The following is a 17,347-nucleotide window of genomic DNA, read 5'->3' on the forward strand; positions in this document are numbered from 1 at the left end:
CTAGAATAGAGCTTGAAATCAAGCTTCCACAGGTGGTTAACAAAGGAAAGAGGAGAATAGAAAAACTCAAAACAAGCACACCTCTTATGTTAATTGAGGGTAAAGGAGAAGATGTGGAAGAAGTAGAGGATGAAGAAGAGTAAAAAAAGGAAGAAGAGCTAGTGAAGAAGAAAGGCATATCAAGTTAGCATCATTAGCAATGAGTGCAGTATGTTCTATAATTTTGAGTTCTTCTATAGTAAGTATAGTTTTGAGTATTACAATTTTGGATTCTACAGTTTTATCTTCTATAGTTTTAGATACTTCAATAAATACTTCAATTTTGGATTCATCAAGCATTACAGTTAGTATTCCATTAGTTGGGACTATATCAATTTTCACTACTAGTCCTACTATCTCTACAATTGTTTCCATTCTAGATTCAAAGGCATTAAGTATAAGGATAGTTGAACCTAAGGATCGACCGAGTACAATATTTTTGATTAGAGGTAAGGAGATAGATGAGGAAATAGACCTGGATGAGGAGATTAAGATTCCTAAATGGGATTTTGATAATATAACTTTAGATCAAATGCATATAGCTGGTCAACTCCTCCAAAAAAAGGAAAAGAAGAGGAAATTGAGAGAGGAGAGAGATAGAGAATATAAAATCATTGATGATGTCAAAAACATTTTGATAGAGGTGATAGGTGTTGAAGTTGATACTTCTCAATACATTCAATTTCAATTAGAAGAGGTAGTCTAGAGGTTTAATGAGGACTCCAGTGGTCAAGAAAAATTGATTGAGAAAGCAGAAAAGAAATTTGATAATAAAGTGCTTGAGCACATTGCTCAGCAAATAGCTATTCAACAAGTGGAGCTCTCATCAATTTTGACTAATCTTGAAACCTCTTGCACAAATGTAACATCACTTTTTGGAAAGTTTTGTAATGTTATAGAGTTCACAAAGGAAATAAAGAGAAAACTAACAAAGATTGATGAAGATATGAAGGCTAGTGCATAGTAGTTGCAGCTTGACCCTAGTTCAAGCTTTGCATGCCATATAAAAATTAGATTCCTATTAGATATGTAGGTAGAGTTGTTGAGAGAAGATGCAAGGATCTAGTTTACACTAATAGATATTTAAAATATGATCCTTCCCATCATGGATACAATGTAGAAGCATAAATCTTATTCAAAAACATTGATCCATGACAACAACTTCTCCATTGCAGATCACATGATAGAACTCTTTGTAGAAGTGCAAGTTGCTCTACATATGTGCAAATTTTTGTGAGAGAATTGGGATAAGACTCTAACACTCATACTTAAGGTACATTCTAATTTTCTTTCTTATATTGGTGTCTCCATGTAAATAAGTTTTGAATAAATCTTTGGCATTATTGTCAAAAAAGAGGAGAGATAGTATGTATATATGGGGAAAGACACTTAGTATGCTATATATGGGGTGAGACAATAAAAGGGGGAGAAACACTTAATATGCCATATATAGTGAGAGACACTTTTTATACTATCTATATTATATGGAGGAGAATGATACAAAGGGAGAAAAGTGTATATAGCAGAGAATTTGTAGATATAGTATACTATATATACTTATAAAGACAAATTTTGAAAAATCTCAAAAAAGTATACCTTACGGAATTAGTATCACACTGTGATGTATATAAGTTTTGGCCAATAAGTGTTTTTGTCACTAATGCCAAAGGGGGAGATTGTTGACATTCAGTCAAGTTTGTTATTAGTGACAACACTTATTCAGATTCTGTATGGCTACTGATCTCATTGAACAGTCTACAATGTTTGCCATGTAATTCAATAGCCATTGAGCTTTACAGTTCCTACCAAACATTTTAGTGGTTACCAAGGGAATTTAGTTAGTGTGAAGTGCAATAGTTCAAACTAAGCAGAATTAGTCAGTGTAAAGTCTAGCAATTCAACCCAAGCATTTCAGTGATTACCAAGCTTTACTGTTTCTACCAAGCTAGCAATTCATGTAAAGTGAAATTAGTGTTAACCAAACTATGTGATGATTAGTGTTTATCGAGTGTAGTTATGGTAAACAAGTAATTCAATTTCTACCATGTTATATAATATCTACTGAGTCACTAGTGCAAACCAAGTTTGAGACTACTTTGAGATGATTAGTATGGACTGAGCTTCTACTTCTATCATATACATGATGATATCAGGTAGTGACAGTGGATGTCGAGTATCAGAACTTCACCAAGTTAGTCTTCAAAACTTGAGTATTTACATATGGGCCAACTTTCTAATATTGGTGTTAACTTGTATATTAGCTGACTTTAAAATTTTATAAAGTGGATTGATATATATGTAATGTATTGTATCATATCCAAGTAAGTATGAAAAATATGAATGTGCAAAAATAATGTGAAATAGAAGCATGCAAATGTGAATCAATAGCAGACAAAGTGTAATGTAAAGCCATATCAGTAAAGGAGCAACATAGCCATATCTATCACATAAAGGTGATCAATACTTCAAAGAATCTCTATTAGTAATTCAGTTATAAGTTAGAAATCAACTATTTCATCCTAACAAGTGAACCAATCCAAATCCTTTAACAAGATAAACTTAACAGTCTTTTCTAAAATCTCTTTAATGAGTGCATACTTCATTGTGTTTTTTTAAAACCTCTAACAAGGTGGACCTAGCAGCCCAAATTGCTCCTAATAGGGAAAATCATCAGAGGTGATCATTATAAGCCTTAACAAGCCAACTTTATGCTGCAGTATTGAAGTTTTGTGGGTATCATCCCCACCCCAATTTTACTTTCTATTTGGAAGGTTTCTAGGTCACAAAATTATTGTGTTCAAGTGTTATGAATGTTTTATATTTTTAGTTTCTCATGCATGTAGTTAGATTTTATTTAATGAATTAAATGGTAATTAGATTATTGTAATTAAGATCTAAATTTGGTAAATTTTTTAAAGTTATTGACTCACCCATCCCCTCTCAGTAACCTAGCTAGTCTTGAATATTTCTAACATCCCTTCACTAGCTACAAACCATGTTTGGGGTATTGATGGCTTTCTCCTCAATTGCTGATGGTGGATACCCCCAACCAGTGCTACGATCTATAATCTTCCCTTTCTCAGTGGAGAAAGCATTTTGAAACTATATGGAGTGCCATGACAGAGCCCAAGATTTCCCATTTTTCTTGGTGTCTGGTGTTTCGAGATCTTCTCCTTGGACTTCAACTCAAGCATATTGGAGTTCTGGATCCTTGATGTCCATTTTTTGGGCAGCCAGAGTCTTTTTTGCATATTTTTTGGTTGTATAGACATGCTCAAAACTATTAGCATTGGATTATAATTTATTTAAGCCAATTTAGCTAGAACCTTTTTCTTGGCATATGGTTCTATTGGGTGGCTCCCCCAGCTTTCGTAGGTAATTTATCTAGATTTGACATATTTTTAGGATGCAAATTTTGTTTACTTTGTGGAAAGATAGGAATGTTGTTCTTTTCACTCACAATTTTCTTGACATAAATGTTGCTATGTTCATTAAAGCATACATTTATAATAATGTAATGATGTAGATTCAAGTCCAAGCCAATATAGTGGCTCTAGAGGTGGGCCACCTTTAGGAGCCACTAAATCACTAGGGTAGTGCTCCTTGTGTGGTTTCCATAGTGCATCCTAACATCTTGATAGATCACACTCCATCCAGGGGCATAACTCATTTGCCTGCCACTCTCACACACCATGCTCTTAGGCTTCCCACCACCATTCTCCTATTGGTGGTGATGGTGGTTGGTGTCACCGCTTGGCTTCTCTACCTTGTTGTGGCTCCAATTGGTCCCTAGGTCTGGTGGCTCCCCCTCCTACTGATCCTATTGTGTTTTTGGAAAATCACCTTTTCACCTAGAGTTGGCTATTTCACCCCCACAAGTTGATATAAAGGATGGAGACCAGGCCCTTGATGATGTTCTTGATGGCTAGACTATTCCCAATCCACTTGCTAATCCTAGGGATGACTATGGTTTCCATGATCGTGATGAACCACCCCCCTCAATTAGCATTACTTTGGAACCCCGAGGGGTTTCTTAATATTTTTTTGGTGAATAGTTATCGATTCTAACTTTGGCCATGGGAACTCTCATGGGGTGATCTTGTATCCCTCGACCTATTTTTATGACTTGTAACTAGTATATTATTTATTAATAGAAAAGGACTATTCATCAAAAAATATATAACATTTTCTTCCAAATACTTTGAAATAATAGACATTAGGTTTATAGCCATACCATAATTCATAAGGTATTTGATCTCAGTCCTTCTTTAGATGAAGATGGTTTAAGGTATGAAATACTTTACTGATTGCTTCCTTCTAGTATTTGATTGCAACATTTTTTTCTATCACCAGTGTTTTTGCACAATCCATAATGGATATTTTTCTTCTTTTTTCTATTCCATTTTGCTGAGGTGTACTAGGTGCAGATACCCATTTCTTGATTCCTCTTTCATTGGATAATTCATTAAATTCATTTGAGATGAATTTTCCTCCTCTATCCGACCTTAGACACTTTAGTTTCTTTCTCCACTCTAGCCAGAAACCACTTGAATTTTTGAAATTCTTTATATTTATCTTTTAGGTACATAATTGTCATCATTCTAGAATAATCATCAACAAATAAAATAAAGTACTTATCACCATAGTAGCTTTCTATGCCAATGTGTCTATAAAGATATGTATGAACTAGCTCCAGAACTTCTTTAGAATGATAATTCTTTTGAAACTTGTCTTTCCCATCTTTCCAATTTGACAATTTTTGCACATGCCCATATCGGGTTTCTCTAGATCAGGAATGCCTCCTACTCTTTTATTCTTTCTTATGTTTACCATGTTATCAAAATTTACATGACACAACCTTTTATGTCATAACCAACTTTCCTCTACTTGAGCTAGGAATCATGAACTTTCAATTAGATCTAGATAGAATAGATTACCTATTGTTTGATTACCAGTCCCAACTAGATTTCCTTTCCCAACAAGTAGCTTGGCCTTTCCATTCATGAATTCTACTTTGAATCCAATTTTGTTCAACTATGCCACACTAAGTAGATTGTGTTTTAGTCCTTCAACCAAATAAACATTGTCACTTTTGAGTTCATCAATCAATGTAATGTAACCTTTTCCTTTTACATAACAAGGTTCATCATTTCCAAATCTGATACTCCCACCATCATACTCTTCCTAGTGCTCAAATTTAGATTTATCACCAGTCATGTGGTGAGAACAACCACTATCAGTAATCCATGTGTCATTCTTGCTAATATGACAAATGAGGGCCATCTTATCATTTTCATCATTTGATTCATCTTTTACAATAATGTAAATCATATCATCTTCATCACTACTATCAGAATCTTTAGCCATGTAACAAGATTTCTTACATTTATCCACTAGTAGAATTTTGGCAAATAAATGACCATGCGACTAAAAGTTTTAGTCACAAGACTAAAATTTTTAGTCACATGACTAAAACCTGATCAAATTTTAGTAATGCTTTATAATTTATAAGTAACTAAATAAATGACTAATTTTGCCATCACATAAAATCACAAGCTTAGACAAAGATAAATAGCTAAATAAACGATCAAATAAATGACTAAAAATTGGTCACTAAATATTAGTCACCCAAACAAATGACAAAATGAATGATTGATAGATTTTTTTATCATAATAATATATTGTAATGAATGGTACTTCTTTTAAAACTTACAAGTATAAATGACTGTTATTTTTATTGGTAAATTTTAATAAATTATCAAATATAATTAAATGATCAATAAACAAAAACTAAGGTACAAATATACAGTTAAAACTAATCCATAACTCAAAAATTTGAAATTATTATTGGTGCTTCTATTTACCATTATGTTTTAAACTTGATTTAGATTATATATTGTATAAAATATTCACACTTTTATTTTTTATTATATATTTGACCTAAATTTTGTATACATTTGAAATATAAATTTTGATTTCAAAAACTAGATTTTAATATAAGATATTTAATTTTAGAATGTAAGATAAAAATAAAATATGATATAGAAAGTTTATACAAAAAAAAGAAGATATAATTTATTAACAATAACAAAATAATATTAAATAATTAAGCTTATTAAGCTTACATTATTAAATATGATCCCACATTAGCATGTTTTTTGTTGATGTGATTAAAAAAACCCCTTTCACATCACATTAAAGTTGGAGTTGGAAGACTACACTTAATTTGACTTAAGCTATGAGTAGTTCATAAACTCTAATTCTCACATTATTTGACTATCTTATTTCATCAAAAGTGACATTAAGCTTCCCTCTATTTGCATACTTTTGGAGAGGATTTTATAGGCACTCACAAAGCTTGATAACTAATAGTGACAAGATTCAGGAAGTATCTTGATGCACAAGTTATGGAACTATTTATACCTCCCTACATATCCAAAAAAAAATTAATGACTAAATTAGAAGTTGCAATGAGCCCATGAGAAATATTGTTCAAATTCTAAGAGCCTCATATTTATATGCATCCCTAATGCTAAAGGTTAATGATGGGCATGCACCATTAATTTTATAATTATATCTTCCACTATCTTCTATCCTCCTATAAATCCAAGTAATTATTTTATGGAAGACCTTAGATATATATATATATATATATATATATTCAGTATCATGAATTATTCTACATTGAAACCCTAACCAAAAACTTATTCCCAACACTCATATTTTATGAACCATATTGAAGGATGAAAATAATTTGACTAACACTTTCTTTTGATTAACCAAATTAATGGATGAAAACCATTTGATCTACTAAATATTATAAAGAGAAAATCCATTTTGATTTTCAATATTAGAAGAAAAAATATCTTTTTCATGGCTAATTAACTTGGAATTTTTTTTGCAAAGACATCACTTCGTCCCTATGATCTAGTCAGATTGGGTCAAGAAATCACCATCGTATTGGACATAAATAGATTTTGGGATTGATATTGGCATTCTAAATTTTTTTGTTGACACTATATTGTTTGCCTTGAGCAATCATATTGCAGAAGAGAGGAATTCTTTGACAGAGAGTTTTTTGCAAACTATCAAGATGACATGGAAACAACTTATAGGAGTAGGAGGGTAAGGGAAAATGTATCCCTAATAATCACTTGTATTTTCATGCTTCTCTATAACCTTCTTTTTACTTCATATCTTGGTGCATCTGCCTTTTCTCTTCGTTTGGCTACAAATACATTAAATTGTGGCTTTGTTCCTTGATACATTTAAGTTGAATCATACAAAATTTCACTATCTTTTATCATAGATTAGAGATAGTGAAAAATTTTGTGTCTATGCACATTTTTTGGTATTTTTTGCAAGATTTAGTATGATATGAGCAACATGGGAAATGAAGGATTCTAAAACAAGGTACATGATTTGTTTGATAAATTGTCTTAGAGAAATAAGAACTCAAAGAATGTTATGATTGTAAGGTATGCATGGTATGGTCTATTAATGTTTCAATAGACTTTTGATTAATCCATTTTGTTAGAAATTGCACAATTTTGAAATTTGACTAGGTATTATGTCAAACATTTAATATGCATTGGCTATGCATTGGCATTTTAAACAAATGCAATATAGAACTTCATGTGAGATTGCCAACGAAGTGCATTTTTCTAAGAGATTTAATGATTTTTCAATGAATCCACTGATTTTATACTTTATGTGTGTATCCTAGTATCCTACATCTCTTGAGACAAACAATAAATCTCCTTGTATGTTATGTTTATGCCTTCATATTTTGACTTTGACTGTTCCACCATATGGTTGAAACTCTTTATCTATGTTTTGGTATTATGCATACATACCTAACTTCCATTTGTGCTTGTTCAAAAGTGTTTTAAAAGTTATTCCTTTGCATATAATTGTAATGATTCCTTTTTACTCCTTACAATGAAATCTCTACTTTGTGTTCTGAGAAACATTTAATGTGTTGAGTTTGTGCTTCCTCATTGTTTATGATTTTTTTTAATCATTTCATATTGTAAGTGTCATAGCATTTTTATCAATATTTCACTCATAATGTCTATACACAACCACATTTCCCTAAATTTTTTTTGATAAAAAATTTAATGTGTCTTATATATGTGCCCACTTTTTTGAATATTTTCATGTAATTTCTGAAGGAGACATTACTAAGATGATTACAGTTAGACATTCCATAAATTTTGACTATGATTCCACATTCCTTTGAGATCACTTGTGCAAGTTAAATTTATCCAAAAACTACAAGGATGACTATAAAATGGAAAGGTTAACAATTTTTTCAAACTCATACAAGTCTTAATTGTGGCTTGACTAGAAAAAGAGGTTAACTTTCCAATCTTGTGTACTTTAGAAGGTTGTACTAATGTTTAGAAATTTGTAATAACTTAATTAATTTTCCATTATTTTGGAAGAGGTTAACTAACCAATTTATTTTTCCTCTTTCTCAAAGGTTAATTTACTCCCTTCTACTTTGTGGGCTAATATGAAAATTAAGGAATGATTAACCTAAAAGAACTTTTGACTTAGGAAAGATTTTTTGAAAAGCCAAATAGTAGGCTTGAGAAGAAGATCACTCTAATCAGACCAATTAATAATATCAAGATGGTTACACCAAATCATTTGATTTTAGTTTATTTATAATCATAATTATTATTGGCAGAAGATCTTGTATGTAGTTGGCTCTATGTTGTAAATTGCTGAGGTAGAATCCCTTGAAGAGGGCACAATGCATCTTTCCATAGAATTAATTATTATTGTTGCTGGGGCAAGGGAAAAAGTACTTGGAATGATGAGGAAACTATATCTTCCAAGGTTTTATGTGTTAGAAAGGACCTTGAAATAGATCATACTATTGCTCATATGGTGAATCTCCTGAGATAATTATAGAAAACACTTTCCCCATTTTCTCTTTCTTCAACATTGTCCTCCTTGAAACCTCAGCTATAGTTGGCCTTACAATCAATTTTTTCCACATGATTTACTCCCAGTGAATAGCTAAGGATGTATGAATTTTTACCTTGGGTCTTTATTAGACTTGTTTGTGTAGATTAAATTACCTAAATGGGGGTGTTCATCATTATTTTATGTAGTCATTCATTTCATAGAGGCTCTGTGGAAGGCAGTTATGCAATATTCAATGTCTAAATAGCCTTTTAATTCAATCCTACATGTCTACAACATGAAATGGTTTTATACTTATTATATTATATATCTCCCATGTTGTAGATTCTTTGAAACATGTATTGTTGTTGAGGTTCAAAACAAGAGTATTTTTAAACTCCTATATCTTTTTGGATATGGAAAGTGAGCTCTATGCATGAAGAGAAAATGTTAATATGGTTTTCATTTGAGGCATGACAGTGAAATGACATACAAAATTTTTTGTATCTAGTATTGTAGTGTTTATTTTTGGGACTACATAGTTTTTTTATATCAATCAATAAAATTCCTACGAGTGGGTGATTTTCATGGGTTTTGGAAAAAAATAAATTATTATTGCCAAATGAATTAAATAATCACTTCCATGGGGCACACAATTAGGAGTTTACACTACATTCACATTTGAGACCAAATATTTATCACCTCTATCCACATATTTTTCAACAATACCATAACAATGTGGCACCAATCTAACTACTTAGTTGTATATGCAAATAGATTAAGGAATTAAGACCTTTGGAAAATCCTATAGAACTCAATTTCAATAATTATTATTTTTATTTGTTACTAATTTGGTTTCATAATCTCACTGTACATATGCTCTTCATGACCTCCTTATTGGATTTTTGTAAATAATGGTCCATATCATTGCCAACTTCTTGAAGTACCGATAGACTTGCCATAATATTTTAGTTTCCTTTTTCGAGCTTGTCAATGTTTTTTGAGATTTGAATTAAAATCTAATTCACAACATTTTTCAAATTTCATCCATGAAGTTTTGATTTTGATGAATGGTTACCCTTGTCGAACTTCATCCTAATTTTATGATATCTAATATAATATTGTTTTACTTTGAAATTAAATTTAGTTGTCTAGTTAAATTACATAACAACCTTAAACTATTTAAATATTTTTGTGGATATATATATATATATATATATATATATATATATATATATATATATATATATATATATATATATATATATATATATATATATATATATATATATATATATATATATATATATATATATATATATATATATAGCATAGTAATATATGATTTTACATTTATAGATTTGGAAAAAGTTGTTTGATTTAGAATCCCATGTACACAATACACATTTGTAAACTATTGAGCTTGAGTGACCACCTTCAAGGGAAACTATGTAACACAAAAAATTGATTGTCCATTTTTTTTTCTTAAATGTGCCATTGAAGTATAATAGTAAGAAAAATTTCAAAACACATGCTTCTTTGGCACTTTGACATGACCTTGAGAAGCAAATGATAGCTCTAAGCTTAAAAGAGAACAATAGTTTCTTTGTGTTAGTATCCATTTTTCTAAATGTAATTGACATAATTGTCATTTATAGAGAGGTTATAGCTCTAAATAAGGTAAAATAACAAGCCTTTGAAACTATTTGAGAGAAGCCATAAGTTGTGTGAATGATGGTCATAAACTTAGATAATTCTACTAGCATGCACTAATGATCCTTACGACAATAAAATAAACCTGTTTGGGAATATTAAGCTAATGATATTGGAAAGAAACAAAACCAACCACCTACATGGGATTATTTGCACTCCATGGAATGTAAAATGTAACCAATTCCCATAAGATCACACCAAAGTTGTACACTTCACACTTTTCATTTGATAGTTCATTCGACAAAAATTTTGGGGCCATCCATTCTAGCATTCTAGAAATTGATTTGGAAGACAATAATAGATGGTGCTTCAAGCATGAGAAGAAAAAATCACAACCTTGACATTCCATTTTTTTTCAAAAAGAAGATTTAGGGATTTCAAATCTCAATGAACAGTGGTTGGGTTTCTAGTATGTAAATATTTCATCCCCTTAGTCATGTCAAGAGTGATCTATAGGTAGTGTATTTCATCAATTTGGACATTAGGTATGTGAAGTAGTTAGTATAAGCTTCCTCTTGGAATAAATTTAGTTAAAATAGATAGATGTGATGGTTGAGTGACAAGTCCCATAAAAAGAACAATATTTGGGTGGTGCAATCTACAATTCATGATTCACACTTCACTACAAAATTGTTGTATTGTATCTCCTGAGAAATCTTGATCAAGGAACTTCTTAACTAAAGCTTCTATGACATTCCAGTGTACATGGGAGACTTCTCCATAAGAACCCAATCTAATTTGTTCACCAATTAAAGATTTTCCCATGGGATCTCACACTCTATTACATTATCAATTAGAGGGTATTTAGTACTGAAACTACTAATTGATGGGCCTAGTTCATCTTGATTGTTCCTAGAATTTAGTAACATGCCATGGATCATGATCTTAGATTCCATAAGTTCCCTTCTTCCTCTATTGAAAGTGTGTTCCCTCTCCACTAAATTGTGTTGCAAGATATTATCAACTCCTACGTACTTCTAATTTGCAAGAGTTATGGATGTACATTAGCATTTTCAACTACACTAGTGCCTTTTGTAGGAGGTTGACAATATTTTCTCATTGCTACAATTGGGGACAAATCACCAGTGACTTAGTCAGTAAGCTCCATTGGCACTCTCATTAGTTCCAATTTATCCACAAATTGCACCTAAGATTTTTCACCCAAACTATTATGTGTAGAACTCTTTCACATAATAGGTTGTGGAGGTCGTCCAAGGCCTGAAGGAAGTTTTTATCTCATTATTTGGAACTCATATGCTCCTTTCACCTAATTGTTTTATTTATGCTGGAAAACATTTTGTCTAGCAAATTTTTGTGAACTAGTGTCATCAAATAAATTTGGAGGAGTTAGCAATCCACTCTCTAAAAACTATGTGTAGTATTTTCACAAAATCAAGATTTTAATTAGTTTATATAACTTATCACACATTGGGAAATATTTTTTACTTTCATTTTTTGAGCAAGGGAATCTACCCCCTATCCAAGGTGGAGATCTCCTTGGAATATTAAGTGGTGAATTTTATTTTCCATCTACATGTTCAATATAATGAAATTGAGGTCTTTCTTTGAGCTTTACATATTTCATACTTGATTCTAACATCCTGCTTGTTGCTACATCAAAATTTGACTTTTCAAATTTTGATTTACAATCTCCTTGATCATTGGTAGATTAAACCACAATGTCTCTTTGATCAAAAAATAGACCAATGTCTTTCTCCTCCAAAGTTGAGCACATATCATGAACTGCTTGTGCAATAATAACCTAGCTAGTATTTGACTTATCTAATACATGACCTAGTGCATGAACTATTTTAGGTGTTTTAACTTGAATTATGCACTAGGATCTCCCATTAGATCAATAATGAATTCTATTTCAAGGTCTAAATTTATAATGTTGATTGCCCCATCATTAGTACGTTCTATTTTAATCACTCTCCTTGTGGATACATTATTTATATCAATAAAAAAAAAATTTATACAAGAATAATTAAATTCTAGTAGTCTGAATTGTGCAGCTCAAATAAGATGTTGTTTTAAAACATTTCCTTATCAACTTCAACAAAATTTTATTATTGCTAAAATAAATTTTAAACATTTTTTCTTAGATTAAAATCATGATTAAAATGAATAATTTTATGTTGTAAATAATAAGGTCCAACCAAATGGGGATGTATTGGATTCAACGACTATCCAAAAGAGGAAGGGCTAACTAGATCCAATCAAAGAAATTGTACCCAAATTTTTCTTTTGTCCAATTCAATGTCTTGGGGTAATAGATTTTATGCCAAATAAATTAAAGAATTATTTAGATATCAGAAATTTAATTCCTCTCTATCACTTAGATGATTTTGGTAATAGTTAAGAGTATAGTGTAGTCTCAGAACCTGAAAAAACTAATCAAGAATCAATTTACTTTGAGATGATGCCCTGCTAAAATTAATTCTGATTCCAAATTCCCTATAGAATTCTAGCCGAATCAAAGATTGTGTTCAAAGAATAACAATTCAAAGGCTAAACTTGTATCTCATAATATATATATAGATATATAGATTGTGGGGGGTTCTAATTTGTGCACAATCTTAACATTAGTTTGAGTCTTTAGGAACTATAAATGGATGCTTAAATAACTAAGGAAATTTCACTATTGGAATTCAACAATTGATTTTGTTATTTAATGACCAAAGTCATAATATTTTCAATACATTAGAGTTGGTAACCTACAAATATTCATTGAAAAGTATATTTAGTTATGTATAGGCATTTTTGTAGAAGATTGTATTTAACTTGAACAGATCTTTTCTAACAAATAGATTTGAGATTTTTTATAGTTGTTCATTTATTTTTACTCTAAATACACGAATTGTTAGATTTTGAAGCTTGCAACTCTAGAGTCTACTGCAATCACACTGATAATTGATGGGGACACAACCAAAGACCATAATGAACACATAGGAAAAGGGAAATATTATTATCAATGAAAAATGCCCTATTGGCTTACAATAGTATGATTTTGGAGAAACAAATCCTCCACTGAGTACCTTCTCTCTAACTCCACTAAGAACTGCCTTTACAATACCAAAAATGTTCTTAAATAGACCCCAACTGGTTTAGGGCTAGGAATGCATTCTAGAATATGCTAGTTGGCACCCACTGCCAAAATAGAAGGTTCCATAAATCTCATTAGAAGTTGGTGTAAAATTAGAAGAATCTAGAAATGGTAGCCCAACTTCTGGGAGGCATAACTTTTGGATCGGGACTCCGATTGATGAACCATTTACATTTTTGAAAAGCTCTCAAAGTGCTCTACAACCCTATGGACAAGTTTCACTCATTCCTCATTTTTTCGCCCCATAAAATTCTATTTAGTGCCCCAAAATTGAATTTGATGCACTCTTAGGAGTTCTCCAAGAAAATTAAAATTGCAATAACATTCTAATCATAAAGCCTTTTGACCTAATTCTTTTTTTGGAGCTCTTTAAATTACAAGTATAATTGTCCATCCAAATTACACCCTCTAACTTATCATAATTTTGGCTCAATTACAAAATAACCCATTTTCTACATTTACACATATCCCAAGATGCTTAAAAAAACTAACCTAGAATACTAATAGTGGAATTGTGAGAGTTGGAACCTTTATTTGACCCAAATGGGTATCCAAAAATTAAAAAAAATTAAACAAAAACTATCCCTAAGAATATTTTTGGGTGATATAGGATTGCCGTTACACCACTAGATGCTCCCGCATCAATAATCCTTTCCTTCTTCAATGAGAAATCATTGAATTGCAACTTGCACTCCACATAGGGTAGGGGCTTCTAGTAAGCCATAGCTGAGATGGACAATAGATCTCCATGAGAAGTTTGTAGAAGCAACAAACTTGGTGGTCATAAGAGTGAGTACCCTACAACTTTAACATGTTTGAGGTTCAGGTTTTGTGTGTTCATAATACTTATCATTAATAATCTAAGCATAATGATAAAAAGTAATGTGTAGATAACAAAAAAAGGAGATTTCTTGGTTTTTTGTTTTTCTATTCTAGCAAGCTTTATAGGGTGTTCTAATAATAACAATATGATGGCCATATAGGAGCAACTTTGGAAGGCATTTCAAAGTTGAGGAAAGTGAACATGGATCTAAAATCTACAATTATTGTTAGTAATGCCACATTAAGTTTATAAACACTCAAGGATAAGAATAATAATATTATTAAGATAATATACCCATTTCTATATTTTTGTTTTCATTGATAGCTTCCAAACAAATTGTTCACCTCATTGTCTACGACTGAGTTATGCACTTTAATATTAATATTAAAATCTTGTTTAGCTATAGACTTGACTTCTACACTACTTTTATGTATTTTAATAGTATAGTTTAATGCCATCTCCTTATTTTCTACTGTACTTCTACTACATGAAGAGTGTGAGAAATCTTTTTCAATTCTTTGCCTTACCTCATTCAATTTTGCAAGCTTATCTAGAACTAGTTCTGGTGCATTCTTTGACCTCATATTATTCATTTTTGTTTTGAAAAAAATCATCAGTCTTTTAAGTACCTTTATCCTTGCCAATAGTGGGCTCTATTAGCCTCTTCACCTTTAGTTTAATAAAATCCTTGACAAGATGATCCACCACTACCTCATGCCCTTTGCAAATATGAGGTCTCTGTGTAGTTAACTATTCTAAAATTTAGTTCCCATCATTTTTTGGAGGTACTTGCTTTTTTTTGTGTGAATGCTTCACTCTAGTTCGTAAACCACTGTTGTATGTTCACTAGGTGCACTTATTTCCTTAGAGAGTGATGATGCATCCACTTCTAAAGCCATGGTAGAAAGTGGTGCTATAAAAGCTCTTTGAGAAATTCTCAGGTGTCATGAGTCTAAGGAGTCATCATCAAGACTATTGTAAGCTCTATTGAACAATATAAAGCTAAGAGACTAAAAATTGACCCAGTAAGAAATTTCTCTATTATCTTAGTATTTGCATGCTCCTCAAACTCATATTCAAAAAATAAGCCTATCAGTTGATCTTGTATTCGTGTGTAATGTCCCTTCTTTAGAGAAACATCCATTTAGAACAATTACTTTGATTCTTCAAGTGCATCCCATCTAATTTTATATTAGCTTCTTTTGAAAAGAGTATTTAAGTGAATACATCAAATAATTTATGGATGTTTGTATTTTATAACACATTTTTTTTATAAACAATATGTCCTCTAACTATTCCTTCTATCTCTGTAATGTTACCTTTAAAAAAAGTTTGATATACCTTATTCCCTTTCTCATCTCTTAGTCTCTTATTGATAACTATTTATGAAGTAACTCATGTTAGTGACACAATTATATACTATAATCATTATGTTTCTTCATTCAACAATGCATACAAATAAGTAGTAGATGGGCAAGGAAATATGTCGCTTATACAGTAACCTACATCAATCAAGATTTGATATTAAATTTAATCATTTCACACCACCTTACCCAAGGAGTCACCACTTATGAGAATGAAAAAATATTTTTTGCATCTTTTAAATCATCATCACTTCCCCTATCAATTCTAAATGGATCAGGTTATATGTATCATAATGGAATATCTACAATATGATTTGGACTATTCTCATCTGAATCGTTCCTCATTGTAGTCACCTGCAGTTGATAATAATATTCATGATTCTATAGAACATCTCCCATGTAAATTATATCAATGCCTTTCTCTTCCAAACACTTCCCAGTTGTCTCCCCAAACTTTTTTTGAGTGCCTAGATTGATGTTGCCAAAAAGATGAGAATCGATGATTTGGTCAAGCATGCCCTTTTTCTGATAAGGCATTGCCAACTCTTCTATATTAAATTTCTTTTTAGGAAAAAATAGATTTAATGTTGGCCTTACAAAAAGGACCTCCAACAACACTACTACAAATGAATACACATAAGATATCTCTGTCAACTACTATCTTCTAAAATACTTAGGATCAACATCCCCAAAACTACCTTTTACTAGAGTACTTACATGTCTGATCCATAGTGGGTCCAATCCTTGAAAGGCTAAAGTCAACCACCTTGGCAACTAAACTCTCAACCAGTAAAATATTTGTAGTCATGGGAGTAAAGGTGAGTGTTAGATTATTTGACGTCATATTGATTAGAAATTCCTTGAATAAATATGTACTACTACTAGCATCTACCTTCATGCTAAAGTTTTGCAAAAGGACAATCTTATCTATAGTCACTGCAAATAATGTTGATTTGAGATCATAGGTGGGATGTGTAACAAGATTGAATTACAAGTACACCCAATATTGTCCCTCCTAGTGAATTTTGAAGGTATATGCAGATTACTTGGTAAACACTCTAGCTATCAAGTAGATATATGAAGGAACATAGCCACTTGTAGTTGTAACTAGGATTATTTGGCTTATAGATAGAAGGGAACTTGATTGAGAATAAAAATGGAAGTCCCTACCATAAAATGTGGTTTTCTATGAAGATCCACTATCAATCAAGTAATTATGATGGAACTAGTGTAAAATGAAATTCTACAGATATAATATAACTTGACTTGACATTTTCAGTATAGTCATAAGAATCAACATATGTTACAAATATGTTAATAGATTCTTTGGATTAGTAACAAGCATTAGTAGATGGTATTTTCATAAAAATGTTAGACAATTGGTTT

At 31.2% G+C, this 17,347-nt stretch overlaps 1 pseudogene; it reads right to left on the reverse strand.

Annotated features, from left to right (window-relative positions):
• Positions 1-10,618: 10,618 nt before the first annotated feature.
• LOC149576731 (putative serine/threonine-protein kinase SIS8) lies at positions 10,619-16,805 on the reverse strand (annotated as a pseudogene).
• Positions 16,806-17,347: the final 542 nt, after the last annotated feature.

The sequence above is a fragment of the Cupressus sempervirens genome, chromosome 1, assembly GCF_028749045.1.
Source record: "Cupressus sempervirens isolate cs-2001-9-10 chromosome 1, ASM2874904v1, whole genome shotgun sequence".
NCBI lineage: Eukaryota > Viridiplantae > Streptophyta > Pinopsida > Cupressales > Cupressaceae > Cupressus > Cupressus sempervirens.